This window comes from Amphibalanus amphitrite, unplaced genomic scaffold, assembly GCF_019059575.1.
Source record: "Amphibalanus amphitrite isolate SeventyFive unplaced genomic scaffold, NRLGWU_Aamphi_draft 001643F_arrow, whole genome shotgun sequence".
NCBI lineage: Eukaryota > Metazoa > Arthropoda > Thecostraca > Balanomorpha > Balanidae > Amphibalanus > Amphibalanus amphitrite.
Window position 1 is genome coordinate 76334 of NW_024883136.1, and position 19558 is coordinate 95891.

A 19558-nucleotide genomic window follows, 5' to 3' on the forward strand; every position below is an offset into this window, starting at 1 on the left:
AGAGTCCGTGGTAACAGAGGACAGGGGTCACATTCCGGCACTGGGTACCAGGGGGTGGCAATGTTTGGCTGCAAGAAATTCCAAAAATATCCTTGTCGTACTTTTCCAGTCGACGCCTTCCTTGAATTACATTGATCGTATTGCGCAGGGTTAAGTTTTGAGGCTAGCAATAACTTAATGTCTGTATCGCCATGAGTGACATATCATATGCAGTCAATTGACCGATAAAAATAACAGAAGTTCCAGCTTGAATCACATGTTCACTTTACTAGCAGTTTACCTCCTAATTACTAATATCATAAGAGATATCAAAAATGAGCGTTTCGATTGTGGCGTAGGTAGTTCGATTTCACGCTTTTCCTTTATCATTAGGCAAAGTATAAAAACAGATGAGCAGAAATTTAATTTTTGCATATTGCAAAATAATGCTATTCGATTTCATCGAAATTTATTTTTGAAAAATGCTTAAAATATCAATTACAAATTGTGTTCTTGTGGACAGAAAAAAACGATCCAGCAGCCAATGAAAAAAAATCTTGCATAAAACAAATGGCCTGCATTACTTTTCTAAAAAATCAAACGTTTTATTTAGACATGCCCTCAAAACATTTTGCCATCGCACCGACGCCCCCAATCCCAACAGTCCCGTTGTTCCGTTCCGCACGTGTCCGGTCATGGCCCCCTTGGCGTCTTTTTCACCTTCCTCCGGTACCCCGCCCAGTGACCTTGAACTTGAAACCGCCCTGGGTCGCCGCCGCCGCCGCCGCCGCCTCCACCCGTCGCCGCCGCCGCCGCCGCCACCGCCGCGCCGCCCGCCGACGACGACGGTTGGTGCTCAGTGTTGCACGAGGCCCGGCCTGGGGTGGTGGTGGTGAGGGACGCTGCTGGTGACGACAGAACGAGGACAACAATCGCTGACGACGCAGCTGGGAGAGGTGTGAGGTGAGTGGGGTTGAGATCCCCCCTTGTTTGGGGAGGACTGACTGTGGTGTGGTGTTATTGGCTTGCGATAATTTTTTTATATTTGTTGAAAGTAATTAGGGGGCCGCGTTGGTTCTTCAAAATTGAAAACAAATGTCGAAATGGATTGAGAAGTCACATTGCAGCGCTGCATTGCACGGATATAAATGAATTTACGAAAAAAAAACGAAATATTTCCTTTTAGCCACTTCAAAATATGCTGATAGTTTCAGTCCTGCTGTTGTCATTTCAATACCTCAAAAACCGGTTTGAGGCTCGAAAATTCCCTGATAACTTCAGCCAACAATACAACGTTATTAAATGTTGCCCCTTATCCAGATCAGCCAAGTATTGCATTTCTTGTGACTCGGCTAATTGCTGCGCGAGAGACTCGTAGATTCTCGATGCATTGACTCATTTTGTTAATTGCTTTTTGGCTTATCGGTAGATATGAGCCGTTTCACGAGTTATCTGGCGAGTGGCAAACGCACCTAATTTGACCAAATCTGCACCTTATCTCTTTTATAACAAATATCTTCATGTCATGAATTTATCTCAGTCATGTTTTAATCGACAGCAATGCCTGATAATTTGATTAATGATGCCTGTAAGCATCTATGCAACCCAAACGGACAACTTTTGAGAAACACATTGAACCTAATTTGACCAACTATGCACCAAATCTGCACCTACTCTGCATCAAATGTGTACCAGATAGCCGTCGTGAAAACGGCTAATACATATATATGACTTTCTGGTTGGGACTGGAGCTCGACCACACATTTAAAGCAAGTGAATTATCAATAAGGTACCGCAGCGTTGCATAATTAAATGCAAAATCTGTTCCTATATTGTTTTTTTTTTCGGCTGGTGGTGCAGCCAAAACCGAATCTCCATACCAAACAACGCTGATGGGTAGACACTTCATGAGTGAATCAACCAATAAATTCCCTGTAGCCAGTTTGAGCTGGGAAACGGTGCAGGTCCTCCGCAGAAGAGAAGAAGTGAGGCCCCGAAAAGAAGCGAGGGTAGGGCCTTCACTTATTTGTGTGATTTAACTTACTCTGAATCTTTTCGCGGTACAGAATAGATGTAGCTTTCATCTTCAAATAAGCCAAATTATTTAAGGTCGTTTAGAACTTCTCGGAACATCACGCGAGAAAAGATAAACATAACAATTAAAATATGCAATGTAATTCCAGTTACGATGAAACAGCACGCTTTTATTATTTTTAAATTGTCTAGCGAATCGCTTTACATAATGAAAATAAAGCATTTGATAAGAAAACCTAGCAAAGGCGATGCACGCTTACCAGAGAGCAATTAGAACGTTTAACTCCATTTATCATTCGAGCATCCTTTGAATATTCTTTTTTATCGTTTATCACGGGCAAGCTAACTAACAAAGCATTGTTGTGCCAAATATTGTGATTGATTTTCCAGGAATAGAACCAAAAATACATCCCAATCGAATGGATAATCTCTTTTAAGCCACCAAGCTTCCTTATCCACAAGACCAGCTTCCAAGTAATCCCTTCCTTGAGATCTTGCAGATAAACATGGTTTAAAAACACTGCACAGCTCTGTTGTTACATAAAGCCACACTTCAACATCTTCCTGTTCATATTCACAGGTAAAGTTGTTTCTGTTTTACGATACAAATGACGTCACTAAAGCTCAGCTGACTCTGGTCAGCTGACTCTGGTCTAGCTCCGTTGCGGTCGTTGGGCGCTCTGAATAGCGTCTTCACGATAGAGCGTCTCTTCAAGGTCAGCTGACCACACCTGGGTGTGAACGACCCCGGTCAGGAGGATCCATGAGGGAGGGGGGGGGGGGGGCGTGGGGGGGGGGGGGGCGGGGGGGAGGTCAGTGACCTCTCCAGACAGGTGTGATGGGATGCTATTAGCGGGACGAGTTTTGAAGTGGGCTTGGATAGATGTGGTAGGTGTGGAGATGGAGGTTGGTCATGAAACTCAGGCATCAGAAAGGCAACCGGTACGAATGCGATACGCCGAATTATCCAAGTTTGGTGGTTATATGTTTGTAAATGTTGACAATATTCGGAAATTGGAAGCAGATCCAAATGATTTCGGATAGCCAGTAAGCCTGAGATGTCAAAAATATCGAGCTCACTGCAGGACATGTGTGCATGCATTCATTTCAAACATAAAATGCAATATTTTGGATTATTTATATCAGCACGGCGCTTGTTACCGTAATTCAAACACAAGAAACGAAGTTACAAAGAAATCATCGGCAGTCGACACCCTGTAATGGCGATGTAAATGATGTCTTTTCTCTGGGGAAAAACAAAGCTTAGTGGTCGCAAGAAAAACACCTTGATGCCCACAAAACCACGCAAACCGTCAATATTTGCGTAAGACGCCAATCCGTCATAGGTGTTTTTGCCGGACTAAAGAAGCTCCCATTGTTCGGACGCTGATGTTACGCAGAAGCTGTCAGTCTCTATTGGAGGTGTTGCTCACGAAACGAAGAAAAGGTTCTCTAAAGAATCATTGCGCAATTTTGCAACAGCACCACTCAAATAAAGGTAGCCAGCGCTGCATGTGTCGCATCTGTTGGTGTCACGAGCGACACAAAATGTGCCTTTTTGCTTATGCATATTACTCTCATTGCAGCACTATGTCCTTTCAGTTTCAATAGGCAGGATGTTAGTCATCAATGTGATGTATCTATCTGCCTGTTCCGACACAGATATTCTTCTCACAGATGTGATAATTACGATGTTGTAGTTCACGGACCTTTTAAGAATTACCTTCCTGTTCCTTCTTAGTCCACACTTTTATCCAATCCCCTCCCCAGCTCTCTACCTCCCTCTCTCCCCAACTCTCTCTCTCTCTCTCTCTCGCTCTCTCTCTCTCTCGCTCTCTCGCTCTCTCGCTCTCTCGCTCTCTCGCTCTCTCGCTCTCTCGCTCTCTCGCTCTCTCGCTCTCTCGCTCTCTCGCTCTCTCGCTCTCTCGCTCTCTCGCTCTCTCGCTCTCTCGCTCTCTCGCTCTCTCGCTCTCTCGCTCTCTCGCTCTCTCGCTCTCTCGCTCTCTCTCTCTCTCTCTCTCTCTCTCTCTCTCTCTCTCTCTCTTTCTCTCTCTCTCTCTCTCTCTCTCTCTCTCTCTCTCTCTCTCTCTCTCTCTCTCTCTCTCTCTGTGTGCTCGACGGAGCGTATCCAGGCGACTCTTCACTGTCACGGCCGTGCTCTCTCTACCGTGACCGTGACCTTGACCTCTAGCGTGACCGCGAACGCATGCACCGACGCCGTGGCTTCTGACTTCCACTTCGCGCGGGCTTCGTTTGCGGTTACACGCTTGGTTCCAGTCCAGTGAAGCGGATAATTTTGGCGGCTGGGTTTCAATAGTTCCTTGCGGATTCGGTGCGTGATAGATCTTGACGACGTGGGTATGGGATGGTAAGAGGAGGGGGGGGGGGGGGGGTAGGACTTGTGGCTAGGGATGAGCTAATTCGGACCAAATGTGATTACGCGAAGGTTATTAGATACCTATTAGAAGCAATGTTGTTATGGTATCAGGAATTCAAGGCACAAACTCATCTATATTTTCATGACTCTGTGATCAACCGTGGCATGCTGAGTGACCTATGAATACTAAGCAGGCGTCAATGCTCAATTGATATCGATCATTTAGCAATAAAGCAATACAACTGAGTAATCATTTATGGGGGTATTCTATTCATATCATACATATATTACACAAGTTTTTTTTTTTAAATAGTCTTAAAAAGGCAATGCAAAATAAAATGAAACTGGATGCGTCAGAGAACAAATTACTTTGTAAATCCTCATCACATCCCAAATAAAACCAGCAGCCATGTATCTCCACGCCCAATAATGCTCCCTCTGAAGCGCCTGGAACAACGACAAACAAGCACAAAAATGTGGACAGCACCCCAAAGCCATATTGTGCTAAAACGCCATCTCTGTGAATCCTTTCTTTCCACATTTGTTCCTCCTGTCCGTCCGTTCTCGTACCACGCCCGAGGCTAGACGTTCGCGTGGCCGGCGGCTATCGACCCCTAGGGTAGCCGTTGTCAGAACAGAAAGCTCTGAGCTTGATCGATGCCGTGTTGGCTAAAGGAAGGTGACAAAGGCACCCTCCCGCCCCGGCGGATTGTATTGGGCCAGACACTAAGTGGGTGGGTGCCATTGAGGCATTGGGGTGCTTTCTGTGGTAGGAGGTACGGATGAGAAGTTGCAGCAGCGAGCTGTGCGGCTCTCTATTCAGCTGAGATGGCTAATTAGAAGCGTGGCTGCGCAGCGGCTCGGAAGGGTGGTTTTTGTGGTACCTAGAGGAGAATGTTTGGTGATCTTGCATCATATGTGTGAATAGTGTAGACATTTTTGTTGAATTTCTCAGGAATTCTTATCCATTTCATAGGTATAACGATTCTCGAGACGAAATTAGAAGCTTTGTGTTTTACTTTTAGATCAATAAGGCTCTAGTTTCAATTTTGCTCTTACACTTAGCAATGCAACGTTGCCATTAGTTTTCTACCTTTCCATTCGGGCATATCTCATATCCATAACTCATACCCGTTATGCACACCGCGATAACTCGTTGCAGCTTTACTGTCGGGAAGTATGAGTCATGACATACGAACTAGTCAGCTCGTTCAATTCCAGTATAGCACAAGGCTACGGAAACGGGGCCAACGAGCTACACTGTGACCATTTGTTCCGCTTTACGTAATGGGATACAATACAATACAGCAAGGTGCAGTGTTCGTGTGCATTGTGTATTTCCCATCCTTGCACATTAGCGATGTACGTTAGCAAATTAGATTTCAAACAGATAAGCACCCAAAGTAAGAAGGGATGGTATCGGAACAGAACTGAATCGGATATAAGCGAACACCCACCGATAATGTATTATAAATGTGCATATCGCCCCTCCCTCTGACCTGAAGCCAGTCAGCCCACCCTAGAGCTCTCCCTGTCTCCGACCTCTCCCTCTCTCTCCCTCTCCCTCGCCTCCCTCTCTCTCTCACTCGTCCTCTATCCAAACAATTTCGTCAGCGCGTTGGCCGGCCAGACTGCCTGCTGTAAGTGCCGACACAACATCCAACTGTGAGCAACACTGCACGGATGAGCCCCCCGGGCAGGCTGGAGACGGAACTTTTCCACTTGGTCCGCCATTACGCATGCAGAGGAGCGTTTGTGAACGGAACACGGTTAGGTACGGGCTCGTTTGGTCTCTTAGCTTGGGGAGTGGCATGCATTGATGCGATTGACGGTTCTATGTAAGTTGGGTTTTCGATGGAGGACGTTGGGGAGAAGTTTGTGGGAGTGCTGCTACAAAATGGGAACAGAGACCAGTTTATTAAATGGAGAATGCAAAGTGAGCATTGATGCACCGTGTTGTGCTCCTGGGCTTGGCAAGTTGCGTTACGAGATAGCATCTATTTTGTCACGACAGGATAAGATACATTTCAACAAAGAGCTGTTGCTTTTACTTATTATCATACACTGCATCTTCCACAATTAAATATTTAATTGTTGAAGATCGAATCTTTGCCACCTCACTGACTGACACCTTTTCTTCAAAGGAACATGATAACACCTGTCTTTCTCGGAGGCAGCTGCCTCCCTCATTGCATTTGACACTTCATTTATAGCCAGCACACGATCATACCGGCCTTGATCACATCACTTCAGCTGCGGGGACAACCTTACTCGCCCCTGGACCAAGGCTTTGACGAGCTTCAACTTCGACGGAACAATGAAGAGGAACAATGAAGGCCTAAATGACCGAACACTCTTGCGGCATTTAGATCAAGTTAAGACGGCTCCTCTTCCTGCCTTTGCCATCCCTTCAGGCTTGAGTGTCCTCGTCACAAACTAGCGACACACAGTCCTTCGCACACAGACCTTTTCGATTATTCATGAGTCGATCTTCGGTTATTCAACACATGCTGTTTGCAAATGTGTTCGGTTGTCCGTGACCTTGTGTTGTGACAAGCCTGCAGCGTCTCGTAGCATTGACATGCTTCGTGTTTCAACGCATGATATGTGGGTAGGTTGGCCTCTGTTCGAATGGTTATGCCAATAGAAATGCGTGGTGTGCTCATGCCATAACCAATGAAATTCGACATGAAGCTCCAGGGGGCGGTTTTGACAGACGAGGCACAGTGGGACATCATTTGCGAGTGCCGTGGGCTTAAACTTTTAAAACCAAGCAATCATGCTCACTAGCAGCTTCCGCTAATGTTAACTTTGTCCCTCATCTAAATATATAAACAATGACACGCCAATCGCGGGTTGACCTTCAAGGTTCCGTGTCACCACAGAGCAATCAGTATTGTCCATCAATGTTTGCATACGGGAAGAAAACAAACGCATCTGCCGAGTTCGGGATGCCTCGACCGCCTGAATTGTCACGAGCTATTGCGTGTCGTGTCGCGACCAGCAAATGAGGTTAAGGTGAAGACTTCTGAGTGAGGTCAAGGACTCTGGCGCACACTTGATGGAGATCCGAACATCTCCACAATGACGCACGGACGAACATGATCTCAGGTAGCTGTCCGTGGGTTCCATCAAACTGAAAATCGATACCTGGCTCTTAGCGGAGAAGCGAAGATCCACGGATGCCTTCGCTGCCAATACAACGATCGATTAATGGACTCCGCTAGCTGACAAGAGAGCAGCATCGCGGTGGACTAGAAATCGCCAAACGCAGCTCGTGCAACTGACAGGGGGAGAGGATTCTGTAGGGTGAGAACAATATCAGTTGGAAAGGGCAGAGGAGTTTCTCCCAAAAGCCACACGGTGTTGAGCTGACAACGAGCTTGAGTGTGTGAGGCCAAGTTTGTTCTTCTGTGATAAGGAGTTGTACATACATCACTGGAGAGATGGAACTTTGATTTATTTATGCGTGTGTTAACTGTTTAAGTTTGTCCATGTAGGATACATTTACCTTAGTGTGGTTGCTTGGGTGTGCGGTTGTGTGTGCTTTGACCTTACGTAATGCGGTCGGTTGTGGCCTTTAGTGAAATTGACAGCCAGTGTTGGAGCAACGAGAATATCACGTGCGTTCAAAGTCGCTGCTCTAAAAGCATCCAAGAAGCCTGTCCCCGCGCATTAGAATCTCAGCTTCATTTATGCAGAAATGCCCACCGAAATAAAGGATAATTAAGCAGAAACCTTCTATCTTTCTGATATTTGTCAAAAAGAATCTTGGCCCAAAGGCATCACAACGATGCATCATCGATCACTATGATCAAAGCTTGGGTTTCTGGGATTGGACAAATCCTGGATTTCCTCAACGTGGATTTGTGGGATGAGAAAACGCAGGAGCAGCCGTAGGACATTGGAAAAGCCAAACGCAGCCGCTACAAGAGAATTGGTTGCCTGATTTAACGCTTTGATGCCTTCAATAAAACTGAACCGAGACGGGAGAAAACATCTTTCAGCAAAATATGAAAACGGCAGATTCTGAATTCCCTGTCTGACTGACACCAGCGCTAACTCATATTTACCTATCTTTTGAAAATGTTGAAGCATTTCAAGCATTGATATGATTAAACAATCACCAAAACATTACCAAACATTCGTTTAAATCTCCGAAAATTTGACTCCTCCGTACAAATGCAAAGCATTTCCACATTCAGCTGTCCTTGTAAGCTTGAATATTGGTAATAATCAATGTTAATGATCAACATTGCTCATGATCATGACGCATAAGGTATTTTTACCGCTTACAAAAATATCATATGGACATTATTGATTGCAGCTGCAATCGCATACGCTGTGAGTAACCTAATTCGAATCATAACAGTGCGCTCAGCTTATTAGGTCAATGCTGAGGCAGCCTCAGCATTGACTCATTCAGCTTGCTTACAAACATGACCATTCATTGAGAACAATCTAACAAACATCCTCTGATATCAGGATGCTGCATTTGACGCTGACGATTACGCTAACTCAGCTTGTGCTCAGACTCTGGTGAGACCTGTTCGCTGGCTGGCAACTTGCCAGCTGACCTTGCATTGTTCGAGCCGTACCAAATCGCCTTTGAGCGGCGCCAGCGTATAGCGCCAATGGATTACGAAGGCACGGACTATGAGTCGCACAGTGTTGTGATGGAGTTTGAGTTCCTGCTTGGTCACAGCAGTGCTTGTTATGTCCTTGACACAGTGATCATGTGTAAGCTGACGCCCCTAGTCGCCTTATTGGCGCTTACTTTTTATTTGTTTTTAGCATTTATAAAATAGTTTGTTCTGATGATATCGATCTGATTTTTTGCGAGGAATATTATCCAATAAGTACAGGAAATTTACTTCCTGAATGCAGTGGCGGATCCAGGGGGGGGGGGCAAAATGGGCATTTGCCCCTCCCAAACGGCATAGTTTTAACATTACGCCTATGGACGAGGCATGGAAAGAATCGATAAATTGTTATGGTTTGCCCCCCCCCCCCAAAAAAAAAACTCTGAGCTGGATCCGTCTCTAATAGGCCATCCAAGAATAATGCTTCGGTGTATCATGTTTTCTGATGACGAAGAAGACATAATTGAAAAAAGTGGAAGCTGCAATCTTTTATTTAATAACCACAGATATAGGTGCATCAGTAACGAACTTCTGCTTCCTTTCAACAAGGTTCATTTTGGCATTCGTTGTCCCCGTAATTTCACCCGTATGATGTCACGTCAGGCTGCAACGCTGCAGTAAAAGACGGTAGTAGGTTTACTGCAGTCGTGATGCCTCCAACCATGCTGTAAAAGTCCTTCACCGCTCCATTCCACGGCCAAACTAAGTCATTCGCTCGAAATCAAAACCGGCCTCCTGGAAAAGGGAAGGGCTATGGTGCCTCACAGCGGATGTATCATGGGGCTACTAAGTGTGTCTGTCCCAAAGATAGTCCGCCCTAGGTTAAAAGAATACCATGGCATGCTTGCGATATGCATGAGTGATGCAATCTTTTCTGAGATATTGACCGCACAATTGCGGAACTATGAACGTGAAACACACTTCTTACCCAAAGCACATAGCTAATTACCAAACAATGGCTAGTTTTCACCATATATTATGTTCACTCGAGACACCGTTTCTGTCAGTATTTTTGGACATCCTATTTGCACTATTTCCTCTTGATTTTTCCTTAGAAACGTGCCATTTTCATCTTCCTGTTCCCCCAGTAGCCGTTGCGTGTTAGGCGTTGTTTTGCTTGTGATCCTCGCCTAGGTGACCCTTCAAGGTTAACGCTGGCCCGGCGAACGTGTATTTCGGTGCGCCTTCGTCGACCTGCCTGACCTTGAAACGAATACTTTGGAAGATGAATCAGTATGTTTGAATGGGATGCCTGGAATATTCGCTCTTGAATTGACCGCCGCGCATCCAGAGCCTTAAAAACAATGTCTTATTCCGATGTCTTGAATTCGGACGCCTTGGATTTGAGCATCTTGATAGTACGCTAGACACCGATTCAAGTGCGTATTCCGAGTCTTATGATGCTGCAACTCCTGGAAGCATAGCCAGTTAATAAATGGGGTGAAACCAACTATATAGTGCATTGTGCCTTGCTTGCCTTTAGCTCACCTGAACTTCTAGTGAAACAGAAATGACATATGGTGATTTATGAATAGTTTATAGTGTGCGATGCGTTCGTCTGGCTGTTCAAATATTGAAGCCGTGACATTCCACGATATACCGCATTGAAATGAATTGAAATGAACGTTTCAAATAAACTATTCGAATTGTTTGAGCATGTTGCAATGCTCCCACCAAAGCGATAGGAATGCACCAGCTCTGCAAAGGGGATGACCCGTTTCAGGAATTGTCTGACATTGTATACCACCTGACAGCTGCAGTGCACTCAACCAGAGGATTCAGACGGGTGCCGAAATACTAATACCGGCTACAGGTCCCACTTTCCTGGAATTAATCGACTGCGTTAATTAGCCCATTACCAACCGAGCTCAGGTCTGATTGAAAGTCTATTTGCAGCAACCTGGAGCGGGGCTAATTAAGAACGGCATGATTTCGGCCTGACGTATAATCAACTTGAGCTCAGCGAAATAATCTAAGTGGTGATACAATCGTGAATGAAGTTTATGTGTTTTTCCTGTTTTTTTTCTTCTCTTTTTTATTGTTTGCATCTTAACTGTGTAGCTACATGAAAAGGTTAGTTGCAGAGGGTCTTGATCATTATGTATCATTTCATGTTGTGTAATACAATCACTGCCGCCCACTGATAGTTAATAGCCGTTAGTCGTTACTAGAGATGTCAATCAGATACCAACTTCTTGGTATACCGATACCAAACTGATACCAACTTGGTATTTGGTATTTCCAGGCGAATGCATTTGGTATTTGTTGGTATTATGAATCCTTACTAATGTAAAAGAGGCTCAAAAATCGGTAAAAAGTTGGTATTTTGCTCATATTCCGAAGTTGGTTTGGTTTCGGTATTTTTCCATGGATATTGTTGGTATTTGGTTTGGTATCGGTATCACGATTTTCCGTAATTGATATCACTAGCCGTTACACACGACGTCGATCTGTTTGCAAGATAAAATGCATCCTCATGCCTGAAACGCATACAATTTATATTTACCTTGCTGCCATCTGATATCCCATAAGTAGTTCCATCGATTTTCCGGCAATCTCGGCAATGCACTGAGCCGACTAAGGTAAGCGGACGTTAATGGCAGATCCAATGGACCAAAACCCGCGGCCAATGGTCATTGATGGCCATTGTCAAGTGAAATGGTCCGTCTCTAAGTTGGCCCGTTGACCAAAGGACCTACGTTGGCTATTCCGGGGAAAAGAAATTGCTGCCTGGCTTGTTTGGATCGGATGCTTTGTAAATGTTGTTTGTTATGGAAATTGCTAGGGATTGGAGTGAGAATCAAGTGAAAGCTCTGCATTAGCGCTTAAAACTGTGACTGGTACGTGTCTCAATTGTTTAAAATGATTTAAAGCCAGCTCTTCCCAAATAATGGACTTGAAAGCAGTTGTATAGTCGACTACAGAATGATGTTCCACTCCTCAGAAGCTATCAGTTGACCGGAGCGCTAAGTTGTGCCGTTTATCACGCAATTAAGCGTGTCGATTGTGAGCATTGGGACAAAGCTATAATTTGTGAGCTCAGCCCGTGTGATGCGGCACAGCCTTCCACTCCAGGCAAATAATTGACTGTGAAAAGTGGAACATCATTCTGTAGTCGACTAAATATACATAGTTGATAGTTTGTTATTTAGTGCTTGTCAAGCAAAAGCAACGCAGTTGCGCTTAGGTTAGCTCTGTGGTGACGCTGCAGCACTTATTTGGTAAAGTACCATATGCGTGATGTCACAGTAAAATCGGTGGCTGAAACATTAACCGATCTTCAGAGCACAAATGACTTCCCATGGACACAAAAGTAGCCATTCGCTTGCGATGACAGCTGTTGTAGCGTGCGTGCTGCATATTCAGGAAAATATAACTGGTGACGATTTAGTTTGTGGAAATCGTGTCATCGCTCCTGTCTCACAACTGAGCGTTTTCCGCGCATTCTTGCACGATGCACAATGCACATGTCATTACAGCATTCTTCGCCCACGCAAGGCCCTTTAAAATAGAGACAGCTTTACACGATAGTCAGAGAAGTAGGTCGACCAACCATACATTTTTGCTTTTGTTTGCCTTTGATGTTTGCTTTATTTACTACAGCAGATAAACATCGAGCTAGGTGAATCTTGCCAATTTATGCCTACTTGTCAATGGCATTGGGCCGATGGCTCGTGAAAGAATTTCTTGATGAAGCTGCTCATCCTGTAATACCGCTTATCTTGTAACGCAGCGTATCTTGCAATACTGCGTGTTTAGTAATAAGGTGTTCCTAGCCATAGTGATGGGAGAGGATCCTTATTAACCACCACGTTGATAAAGGGTCATTACCTGCGCTAATAGGGTTGTTATCTTTATCATTTATCGTTGCCAAAAGGTGGCCGTCTTGTCGGGCACATATAATGCGGAGCACACTGAGACTCATAATGAACTAGAAGTCAGTAACGGGGTTATAGGGTATATGTGCAATGTGCACGTGCCTGGAGATGCTGAAGATAGTTCATTTTGAATGAAATCCTGTCTTTCTCAACTGTTTTATCATGCCTTTTCATTGAGGGCATGAATGTATAATCCATATATTTTGGCTCGTTTTTCTGTTTGACACTATCAAACGGCTGACAGTTGACACCACCCCACTTGACGCTAAGATAGATGGCCAAAGATCTAAATTACTGAAGTTAATGGAATTCAAGCACCAGTGGGGGCTTCTAGTGTCGGCTTCAGATGGTGGCCGAGAAGCCTTATTGATGTGGATCGTTTGCCGAACAAACTCCTAGCTTTGGTGGCCGGATATTGCGCTCTTCAGTTCGAGTATTTGTCTGCTTCCGTGTCCGAACTTTTCCGTGTTTGAGTTGTGCATCGTACTAACGAGGTGCCAGCATCGACTTCGTTTTCTTCTATTGTACCGCCACATATTGTTTAGTCGCTTAGATCGACATGCGAAAAGTCAGAAGATTTGATGATGTTTTATTGTACTATTAATGTGGAAATCAAAGTGAACGAATTTGGTTAATCGGTGAAATATGATTTTCTAAGTTTTCTGACTGTCTAATAGGCTCGCGTCAAAATGTGGGCGAAGGCAAAAATATCTGTGATTTTTTCTATTATAGAATGAGATCTTAATTGAGCAAAACACTCACCATCTAAACACTATTGAATGCTCAGATCCTCTAAATAAAAGTTGTATAACTATAGACTCGTCAATTCGCTACAAACACATTTCTTCTGTTTTCCGCCTCATTTTCACGCAATATTTTTCAGCCTGTTCCCTTCAGCCTGTTGCGTGAATATTCTGGGACTAAACTCAATGTTCCCGCTCCTTGGAATTGTAGTGCGGTGGAAGAAAACAAACGATTTGTGGGGTTGTTATTTTTACCTGAAGTGTACGCTCACCACCTGTGACCTTGAGAGAAAGGAGCACCGAAATACGTAGTCACGTAAATTTGCATTCAAATCATAATCCGTAGAATTACCGGCCTTCTTTCGCTGTTCAAAATGATGTATACAACCGAAAAGTGGTGCTTAAGTTGCACAACATTTGATAGTAGTGATAACATTCTGTTGAGCGTTATATTTGGAACTCCATGCATGTCTGGCTACCATGCTGCTCAGGCTTTTTACCTAGTGAAAGGAGCAAAATGAACACCGTTCAGTTACCTAACTCAATTAAACGTACTAGAAAGGTCATTCACGAGCACGCTTCCGTGCATGTGTCTGTGTAGTGTGAAGGCAGATTCACTTCAAAATTATGCCATTTGGTGTTTTGCATGCCTATCCTGATGTACCTTTTCCTTAACTGTCACTTTAAAAGTGAGTGCTCAGTGCACTTTTTATCTTGATGGTGACGTCAACCAAATAGTTATGTAAAATTTTCTCATGCCCCTTGGCAAACCTCGTGAAAATTGTTTATTTGCTCGTTCGAGTGACATCATGGTTGAGTTGAGTGACGTCATCTTACAAAAACACGCTGATGATCTTATGTATGTTTCCAGTTTTCTTGCGTGTCATGCTATGTGTCACATGGCTACGCCGTTTTTCTACATCGACATTTATTACAATAACAAGCTTCAGCGTTTGTTTATCCTGGTTTTGCTCTTACATAAAGAAACATTTATGATACAGTCGAAGCCTATTGTTGGTTGTGACTTTGACTTTGCTGAAATTAAAATCTCACTTTTGTTATTAACCATTCAACAAAAGTCCAACGCAATACCATGTCATGGGATCCGAACGCATCCCATTCAATCCCATCCTAACATTCCACATCCATTATATCCCCCCCCCCCCCTATACTATTTCCTCACCAGACCACCCCAGTCGCCAGAACACCCACCCTGAAACCACCCTCCACTGTCAAACTGTGCAAGTACCATAACTTATGGGTGCGCCAGTGACAACCCCAGTCCTCTGCAGTCGGTGATAACCGCTGCATTCACGCGTGCAACTCATGCCCTCTGGGACTGGAGCTCTGTTTGTGTACTGTGTACGGTGTGTTCTCTGGTTTCATCGCTTGCCTCTGGAGGCTGCTCGCTGTTCGGATGGCACAAGAAGACGTTTATGGTGGTGACTCTAGGCGAACTTGCGCAGTGAGCTGATCAGACCAGGGGGTTTTCATGATCGGGTTAAGTTTATTCCTGGCGTGGCGATTAACACGTGCTGAAAATCCAGTATTTTGAAGCTCTCGTTTTATTTTAAGCCCGCTAAATGCTTGTTGGTACCTAATATTTTTAAATTTTGGAACGAGGATTAAATAATGGCCAAAGGATAAACTAGTATAAACTAGTATGTATAATTGGCCTAGATAAACTGTAGTCACAACCATCCGTCTCATCACCACTAATGACCTACACAGCTATACACGTTTTTCGACACCTCGCGCAGTATTTCAGCCACCCTAAATCTCCCCCTACACGCACATCCCATCACACACGAAGAAGCAACAGTCTCCGCTCGATCTCACCACAAAGGAAAGAACCCTGACAGGAAATCGCCTGGAGGCATCAGCTCATGAGGGGCGGGTGGGGGAGGGGCAGCTGGGGAGGGGGCGGAGAGTGGAAAGGAGGGAGATGCGAGCCACGGTGGGTCATTAGGTGGAGGCTCATCGTCTAATGGGGCGACTGGTGCTCTCTTCCATCTGCCGGCGCTCCTCCTGTCGGATTGCTCCCTGCTCTCGCCAGGCTGATCCGCCCTCTCTCCCTCTCTCTCTTTCTCTTTCTCTTTGTCTCTCTCTCTCTCTCTCTCTCTCTCTCTCTCTCTCTCTCTCTCTCTCTCTCTCTCTCTCTCTCTCTCTCTCTATTTCTTCTGTCTGCAGAACTGATAGTGTGCTGATGATGCTGTGACTGCTCTCTCAATCTGTCTTCGAGACCGATCATTTGTTTGGGTTTGGGTGCACGTTTGGGTGCACTCCTTATTCCCTCTCTCTCTCTCTCTCTCTCTCTCTCTCTCTCTCTCTCTCTCTCTCTCTCTCTCTCTCTCAATCTCTCTCTCTCTCTCTCTCTCTCTCTCTCTCTCTCTATCTCTCCCCTCTCTCTGTCTCTCTCTCTCTCTCCTCTCTCTCCCTCTCTCTTTATCTTTCTCTCTCTATCTATCTTACCCTTTCTCTTTCTATCCATCTATCTTTCTTCATAGTACGAGCTCAACGCTGAACACTGACTTCATGAAGCTTTCTTTTTCCGAGCTTTTCTGAAGCCGTCATGTTCGCTCTACTCCATCGTATTTCGGAATATATCCTCGTATGACTAAACCTCCATCAGCCTTGCCCTCATCATCTACCCAAACCTCTATATCTCCACCCATGCTTATCAACCATTAGCACCCGTCCGTATGGGATGAATAGATTACCCTGGGCTGCGCTGGAATAGAACGATGGCTGTGGCAGCAATGTTCGGGAGAAGATAATATGAAGGTGGTGTTGTTAGCAATGCTTACTATCATTACTTCATGTTGTTCTTGTTCATTTATGACTCCGGGGATTATATAAATGTCAGGACAATCTGAATATTGAATAATTATCATTCTTTCAATCAATATAAAAGAACACAAAAGTGAAAATCGTCATCTAGCTTTTTACCTTTTGTGACTTCTAACCATGACTTTGTATGACGGTAACAAAGAATATGTAACGCTGATACATGCTGAAGGAGATGTCCATGAGATTTCAATAGCAGATCCACGACTTTGAACATGAATTCAAATTCCCGATGTGCTTAGATCATTCGTGACAGAATAATTCCCATCGGGTTAGTCGTGAAGGGAAAGATAATATCATTGAGATATGATCAGTCTAGGTCTGAAGGCGTGGAAACTGTGGATGATTACTAACAGCCTTATTTTTATTTCGCAGGTGTCTGCAATTCACACTGCATACTTTGGACCACAGCCTTTGGTGAGTTTGGGAAATGATGATTGGACACGACAGATCAGGGTAATGAGAGAGAAAAACCAGAAAGAAAGGGGATGAGAGAGCAATACAGAGAGGACGAGGGAGAGTTAAATGATTTAGTTACATATTCTAACAAATTTTATATTGTTGCTTTATTAACATATGTTCAACCAGGATTATTTATTAAATTCTTCTTTTTTTAATATTGAAGGCAAATGAAATATGCGACACATTAACGCTTAACCGATCATTTGATTTTCACCGTTCTCCATCTCAGCGACCCTATGGTCTTTAGCTGTAAAGTTCCACAGGTCAGCATTTTGCCGCAGTTTGTGTCATTTCGCGTCAGACCAGGCTTAATCTCATTCTACGATTGCGTCGGCAGCCTTGGCCAAACTTGTCCCAGAAATCTGTCAGAGTGCGCTGTTTTATTGCACGTCTCTGATGCATCGCGTCAAAGTTGTGGCAGGTTTGTCACGGTCGCGCCGGGTGTGCCGAAATTGCGCCGGATTCGTCTCCTGAGTAAATATTTGAACTACCTGAGGCTTGGTGACGAGCGCAGTGATAGGAGGAAGGTAAATAGATGTGGGATTTGCCAACGCGAGGGATGAAAATATTTTCCAATAAATCGCTGAAATGAGAAAACAAATATGTTTTCCAAACGCGGAGTTCCATCTGTAAAATCTATTCTTTTATCCTTTGAAGAAGGTCGTCTCAGTTATTTTCAGAACCACTGAGATTGAAACGTGAATGTGTTAGGTGTTTGGAAAGGTGAGGCACATCTTTGCTCATTTCAGCAAGTGTCGCTGCAACGACGTTAAATATTTGTAAACCATGCAGTGCCAAACTTTGGCAAGCTGCTTCATATTACGCCAAAGGTCCTGAGTGAAGCTAAGAATATCACATGAACTATGTGCTCAGGCTGGTAACTAGAAGTTGCTCACTCTCACATTGGAACGTTAGCCAGGCTTCTTATCTAATAGCATATCAGAGGGCAAATTAAATTTCAGAGTATAATTTCCAACTTAAATTACATTTGACAAAGTTTCGTCAAGGCATCTGCGATGTCAGGGCTGGGAAAATAGCTGCCCGTGACAGTCTGTGAAGTTTGCGAGCCGAATGTGTTTGGTTTCTTGCTACTGATATTAGAGGTGTTTCTGTTTTCATTGCACCTCATTAGCTTTACCATCGCTCGTGCTCGATATGCATGCTCGCTCAGTATAGACAAGCAACGATGGTCGCAAGGAAAGAAGCTCTCATAAATTTGTGAAAGACCTTAACCCACGCGGGGCTGGGGTCTCCAGCCGAACGCGCGGGGCTGGGGGTGGGTAAATTTTACCCCCCTGTTATCTCCCGAACTAATGCTCCGATTTGGAAAATTCAAACGCCAATCGAAAGATCTCATCACGAACAACTAAAAACATGTACATAATTTAAAGTTTGAGCCTTGAGGTCAAGGTCAAGGTCAGGTCAAGGGTACAAATTGCAAGTTTCTACAGTATCGGCCTTGCACCTTAGTTGCCGAAGAATGGACTGAGACTGATTACCCAAAACGTGTTCTTAGGCTACCAAGACAATATTCGCTGCATACAATATCATTCAGAGGTCAAGGTCAAGGTCAGGTCAGGTCAGGTCAGGTCACCAAAAACAAAATATAGAAAAGGTCATGTGCGACACATGTTTTATGGGTCATTTTATTCATAGAATTCAATAGGCACACTCAATAGGTGATATGGACCACATCTGGATGAATTTCAGGTCGAGGTCAGGTCAAGGTCAGGTCAAGTGAGGTCAAATTTTGAAGTTGGTTGTTAAGGCCTAAAAAGGTGCCTATCTGATGCAGTTTTTCACGGCGAATCGAATGGTGCTATTTTTGTTTCCGTACGAGGTCTAGAACTTCCAAAAAATTCATTTTCAAAATTTTTGTGTGTCGTGACGTCATGAAATTTTTAATAACTCCCACATTTTTGAACCGATTCTTCTAAAAATTGGTATGTAGGTGCACATAGACCACATCTCTGACATATATTCCGGTTTTTTCGATACACTCAAAATTTTGGATTTTATAATTATTTTCCCAAAAAAGTCAGTTTTTTTTAAACTTTTGGCCAAAATCCAAAATTTTCAAAAAACCGAGATAGCCATTTGATAGACAAAGTAGAATTACGTATAACCTTTTTTTGTTACGTCTTGATTCCTTTAAAAATGAAGATGTTAGCGGCGTTTGAAATTTTGCCGTTTTTGAGGCGAAAATGGCGAACATGACGTCACTAAAACGTCAATTTCTCAAAAATTTTCCGACAGATTTCGCTCATATTTTAAGGGAACGTGTCAAATTGATGTAAAAAAAGGTACTGAAAGTTTGGCGTCGCTGCGCGCCGCCGTTTTTGAGTTATTGCAAAAATTCGCGAGGGTGGGTAAAATTTACCCCCCCCCCCCAGCCCCGCGCGGGTTAAAAGTAGGATTCATTTCATGGTGCAACTTTACATTGCGATAATTTGATTAATCTTCAACACTCCCTTTATTGCTATCGTCAAGAGGATATCTGTAGATATCTGTAGATGTTAGTAAATGTCTTGTAAATATCCCAACAAACGTACAGTTTGCAATGACATTTTGTTGACACCCCACATACGGAAAGCT

General features: G+C 44.1%; 1 protein-coding gene across 1 annotated transcript in view; it reads left to right on the forward strand.

Annotated features, from left to right (window-relative positions):
* Positions 1 to 801: 801 nt before the first annotated feature.
* The window catches only part of LOC122374343 (Ig-like and fibronectin type-III domain-containing protein 2), a gene marked incomplete at its 3' end in the record, with an annotated part of 57245 nt that continues 38488 nt past the window's right edge, over positions 802 to 19558 (forward strand). Inside the window, exons 1-2 of the mRNA XM_043353032.1 lie at positions 802 to 942; positions 16877 to 16918. The remainder of the gene's footprint in view (positions 943 to 16876; positions 16919 to 19558) is intronic.